General features: G+C 43.3%; 1 pseudogene; it reads right to left on the bottom strand.

Moving 5' to 3' along the window:
* On the bottom strand, positions 3,475–5,821 carry LOC109726073 (annotated as a pseudogene).

Below are 6,303 nucleotides of genomic sequence, written 5' to 3'. Positions count from 1 at the left end.
AATTAATTATAAATAATAAATTAATAATAATAATTATCTAATTATTAATAATTAATTATAAATAATAAATTATTTAATTATTTAATTATTAAAGGAATAAATAATGATTTAAATATATTAATTCGATTAATTAATAATTTACTGCCATTAAAATTAAATTTAGATTTTAATTAATCTTGTTCTCATCGAGGAATAAGCTTGTTCCAGGAAACGAGTGGAACAACAGTTTTAGCCTTATACCAGCTAATTCCAGATTCCCGGGAACTACTGTTCCCGGAAACCAAACATACCGTTTGGGAACAAAGGGGGGAACAAGGGCTTATTCCCCCCCTTGTTCCCGAACCAAACGCTACCTAGAGGAATGGTCATGGGTATTAGCTCTTTCTCTTCTGTTGGAACCTGCACTGCTATCTCTTTTTCTCTAGCATGCACAAATCGGCTCCTAATCAACTCTAGGAGTTGTTCATGTCTGCGGGCATTCTCCTGCATCATGATTTCGTGCCTCCTTGCCTCTTCCTTTTGTAGTGCTTCAATTAAGACATCTAATTTTTGATTAACATCCCGAGCACTTTGTAATGCTTCTTCAAAGCTTTGATTATAGCTCGTGGTTTGTTGCTGCAACCTTGTTCCATTAGCCTTTTTTTTTTTTACTTCACGTATGCTTCTCCTTTGAGTGTTTTACAGTGATACTTGAAGTGATTGTCCAATGGATTCTTCTACTAGCTACAGTAAATTATTGAGGTGCCTATGATGCTATTTGAGGCCTGAGGACTAATCCAATCAATGGAATAGGAACATAGGAACCAGTTGTCCATACCCTCAATACAATTCCATTTGTAGCAAAATTAACCAACCGTAGTTCGTTGCTGGAATAAAAAGGGATGAGCAAACTTGATTACCTGTAGCTCGTAAGGTGTTCGACTAATTGTTCTACTGTTCAACCCTCTTGATTTGCTTCAGATCTGCCTAGTTCCCTCCTTACTCCTTGGCACACTATTGTTCGCTTGGTGTTCGATGAAATTCCAGCAACTTGTGGTATTCGATTGCTTTGCTTCTACAAGATCCACCTATTGTTTGTTGATGCAGTGCACTACCAGGATAGGGATCCAGCAGCTCTGGGAGTGAGTTAACCTCAACCAATCTGTGGCTCTAGTGTTGGAGTAACACTAACAGTGGTATCCTTTGTCGAGTCACAACCCTGGGCTGATTCTCGCAGCTCGGATACATGTTGCTATGCCGATTAAACAATCCAAAGGATCGGAACCAACGTGTAACTACACTGTACCAATCCCTGGGATCTAGCCGCTTTGATCATTTCACCCAATTTTAACTATGACACTACCAAGAATCTGTTGCTACTACGATCCTTCAATCAATTTGATCTAAGTAGCACTGATAAAGACTCTCGTGATGCTTACGGGGTTTGATCCCTCATTAACCGAATCTTGCGCACATGCAATCAATGATTCAAAAGGATTGTGACATTTCTATAATACCTGACGCTGTAGCTTTATAAATCAAATCGCCCCTCTACTACTTGTTGCAATTTGATACCACATTGTTAGTGTAGTGGTAATTGCTCCAGTCGCTGTTGCGATTCTTCCAATTCAGATCTGATGCTACCGCATGAGTTCTTGCTCGAGGTACTACTCGACATCCCTTAGTGCTCCATTCTTGTGATATCCAACCATGATGCAAGTATCAGTTTCATCCCTTCCCTGGGATCGAAACTGCTCTGATACCAATTGTTATTAGGGGTGGAAACGAGCCGAGCTCGAGCGAGCTTATGTCAGCTCAAATTCGGCTTGAAATTAATTTCGAGCTTAAATCTAGGCTCAAGCTCGGCTTGAAATTAATTCGAGCCGAGCTCGAGCGAGCCTAATTTCGAGTCGAGCCGAGCTCGAGCTCTAAACGAGCCGATTGAAATTCTCGACATTATATAATCAATAGTTTAATTTTTATAAAACATTACCTACAATTTGATACAACATGTCCAATAGTTCAAAATACAAAATAAATTGCAAGAAATATGAGCTAGGGTGAGTGCCTGACTGGGTGAGGGTCTGAGGGAGAACGAGAGAGAGAGAGAGAGAGGGAAAAAAAATTAGGGATTTGGGAAGTTGAATGTTATCATATTTTAGGATTACGTGCAATAGTGAAAGTCTGAAAGAGAGAGTGTGTTATGTAAATTTAGAGTTGAGTTCAATTGCACGGTTGTGCTTGTTGGGTTTATTTTATGGACCAACAATAATGATCTAAATTAAATTAAAGCCTATATATATATATATATATATATATATATATATATATATATATATATATATATTCGAGCTTTTCGAGCTTTTCGAGCTTAATTCGAACGAACCGAGTAATACCCAAGCTCGGCTTGAAATGAATTTCGAGCCTTTTATTTTGTTCAAGCTCGGCTCATTCAATTTCAAGTCGAGCTCGAGCGAGCCAAATATTGAGCCGAACACGAGTCGAACGCGAGCCGGCTCGCTCGTTTGTCAGCCCTAATTGTTATGTACCGGATGATTTGGGGTGATTTGGAGGTGAGTTTGTGAAAGAGAAGGAGAGGTAGAGAAACAGAGAGAGATAGGGAGAGAGATTAGGAGGAAGAGAATAGGGTTTTAGAAAAATTAGAGTAGGGCTTTGGGGAAGGAGAAGAGAAAGGAGTGGAGAAGAAGAGGATAATTGGGGAAGAAGACAAGCTAATTCATTTCCATTCATGCCATTCTCGTATTACATCTTGGTATTTATATCACCTATTAATGCCTACTGAAATGTAAAATTAACTTGCTAAGAGGGCTATATTGCAAAAGTAGAAAATAGGAGTATAGGCCGGTGGACTGCTATTCGGCAGTGGTTGGGCCTCGTCTTGGGCCTCCCGGTCCAGTAGTGCTGGTAAGTGGGTAAGCGGGTGCCGGACTCCTCCGCATCATCCGCGACCCTGCGGGTTTTGGGCTCGTCATTTCCGTCCGCTCCGGAGATCTGCAGCTCCGAACCCGCAGGAAGCTTCATCGGACCCTCCTTCGCCTGACGTCCCTGCCGGAACAGCATCGCCGACTCCCTCTCCACCTTGCTGTCACTATTTATTTCTCTTCTACTAGTAAAGTCACCATTTTTACTACTTCTCCCTTAACTACTCCTTTATTCTTCAGGTCGTTACACTTCACGTATATATAATGAAGGCGATGAATCATTCATCGCCTTCATTATATATATATATATTTCGGTGAATGATTCACCGCCTTTATAGTAAAAATTCAACGTGGCGAAAGGAGACTTGGTTTTCCAAATAAAATTTTGATAGGATTATTTTACCAATTTGAAATTTTTGGAGGGTCATTTTATAAAAAAGCCCTGAAAAAGATATTTATTGACACGAGTAAATGAGTTGTTAAACAGGTGGTAGGGTCGGTCTCTCGCTCTCCTTCAACTGCTTACTAGTAACAAACGTAAAATCACAAGAAGTTAAAAGATCTGGTACGGCGGCGATGAAGGTGAACTCAAACGCTGTACTTTGTTCATATTTCGGGGCCTGACCATGGCGAGGAGCAGCCTTTTCATGACGACGGTGAACTCAAACTGGTCATCCTTAAAATTCAGGTCGGGTTGCAATGGGTGGGACTGCCATTTGAAGGCCTGCACTATCCTCGTCACTATCAGCCCAATGTGGGTTATGTCGAGGGCCAGCCTGGGACAGATCCTTGTGCCGGCCCCGAATGGTGTCATCCGTATCTCTCTTGAGCCTGTCAAATCTGCGCTCTCTTCATCTGTCAGGAACCGGTCTGGGTTGAACTCCACGGGTTGGGTCCATAGCTTCGGGTCCTCTGAGGACTTTTTTATAAAATAATCCTCTAAAATTTTGAAATTTGTGAAATAACCCTCTCAAAATTTTATTTGGAAAACTAACCCTCCTTTCGCCATGTCAGCGCCACGTCAGAATTTCTTTTAAAGGCGGTGAATCGTTCACCGCTTTCTCCCATTTCTTTTAAAGGCGGTGAATCGTTCATCGCTTTCTCCTATTTCTTTTAAAGACGGTGAATGATTCACCGTCTTTCACTTATTCACTATTTCTTTCTATATCCCATATATAATTCCAACAACCATATAAAAATTCTAACAAATCATATATAATCTTAACAACCTTTAAATCCTAATAATTTATCCATATAATTTCATATAATCTTAACAGCCTTAAAATCCTAATAATCTATCCATACAATCATAATAATCAAATAAAAATTCTAATGATCCACATATAATCCTAACAACCTCACTTTTTTCTATTTCCTATATAATCCACGCACAATTTTAATGAATGCGGTGAACGATTTACCGCCTTTTAAAGAAATAGGAGAAAGCGGTGAACGATTCACCGCTTTTAAAAGAAATGGATAAAAGCGGGAAACGATTCAGAAATGGGAGAAAACGGCGAACGATTCACCGTCTTTGTGAGGAAACCCTGACGTGGCACCCACGTGGCGAAAGGAGGGTTAGTTTTACAAATAAAATTTTTACAGGGTCATTTTGCCAATTTTAATTTTTTGGAGGGTCATTTTATAAAAAAGCCCCTCCTCTGAAATCGCCGGCACGAAACTTTCCACACTCGCATCGGTTGGGATGTCATACCCACTCAATTGGGCTGGATGGGCCGAGTTGGCCGACACTGCGTGGCTCAGTACAAAGTGGGTCAGCGGATGCTTCCGTAACAGCTAGCCTATAGGTATGGCATGTTCTCTATGTCTGTCTCATCACGGGCCAATTTTTCCCGACATTTGCGGCAATGTCCTCATACAAACGGGCTTGGATGGTTGGGCTTTCGATGATGCGAGCCATGGCCCACTCGACCACGGTGGCACTGGTGTCCGTCCCGCCGTTGATGAACTCGGAGCATAGGCTCACAAGCTCGTCGTTAGTGGGTGGAGCGTTATTGTGGCCCTCAATGCGGAGGTCGATGAGGGAGTCTAGGTAGGAGAATGGTGTTATTAGTTGCGCTGGTGGCTATGCCGCAATGAGGGATGGCTCGACGGCGATTGATGAGTGGGATGAGAGCCTCTATTTGCTCGCGACGGACGGCGAGGGCCTCGGCCCGACGACGTGCGAAGAAGGGGTGAAGAAGAGGAAGGTAGTCATCCATCCTCGGGCTGATTGGGAGTAGCACGCGCTTCATGATGCCATCAACCCGTAGGATCTCATCGTTGTCAAAAACGAAGCTGAACGTCATGGACAGGAGAATGGAGAACAATGAAGCCCACATCGCTACGAACCCAGGCAGAGGCCCCATTAGGGGATGATGCATCGGACTCCGCCTGGATTTGGTCCACGAGTCAACCCACGCCCAGTCGAGTATGGGTTGAAAGATTCGTAAGGGAGCTGGGCCCAACGCCCCGGAAACCATATTGCGACGAAGGGAACGCCAGGTGGGGCCGTAGGGAGCGGAGTTAACAGTGAACTGGCGGCTACTGAAAAGTGAGCGTGTGGGGCTCTCGACGGGGCGGCTGGCAAAGAGCGGGCCTTGCTCGATGAGGGCCTCGTGGGCCAGGTCGGCCCCAGAGACCACGATGAGGGTGCGGGCCCCCATACGGAGCGTGAAGACGGGCCCATGTGCTCTGCAGAGGTCACGCACATAGTGTATAAAGTGTTTGCCCGAAAAAGCCACTTGAAAGAGGTTACCCACGATGGGCCACCCCGGTGGGCCAGGAGGGAGGTTTAATAAGCCCGCGTTCTTCAGCCTGTGGAGGCGTCGAAGCACCAGCAGGATGAGGAGTGAAAGGAATGCAGCCCATAGTGCCGTGGGGGTGAGAAGGGACGCCATGGTGGATGTGGGGGCGTGGAGAGGAGAGGAATGAAGTTTTCAGAATGGCAGTTAATGGGAAAGCCAGCACAAAAGATATATAAGCTTGTGATAAACTGAAAGTCTTGTCAAAAACAGCTGGGCGACGCCATTCTTTCTTCATTTTTCAGTTCGTACAAGCCCAGCCCAACTGCTGAGCTGCCAGTCCTTGTAACGTGACAATTACGGAGTACACACCGAGCATGAGAAACCTAAAATGGGAGAGGGATCTATACGTAGTAGTGGATGGTGAGGTCGAGATCTTGAGGACCAGTAGGTATCTCGTATTTAGTGCTTTATGGACGTGCAGAAATCTATTTATTTTATTTTATTTTTTAATTTTTTAAGAGAAAGATAGGATTCTATCCGTTTTGTTCATTTTCTTAAAAATAAATTTAGTTATAAATATGAAATAATTAGGTTTTTGAACTTAGAGACATTGGATACCAATCATTATGTCTTTC

Source organism: Ananas comosus, linkage group 20 (assembly GCF_001540865.1).
Source record: "Ananas comosus cultivar F153 linkage group 20, ASM154086v1, whole genome shotgun sequence".
Classification (NCBI taxonomy): domain Eukaryota; kingdom Viridiplantae; phylum Streptophyta; class Magnoliopsida; order Poales; family Bromeliaceae; genus Ananas; species Ananas comosus.
This window is presented reverse-complemented; position numbering and strand designations above follow the sequence as displayed.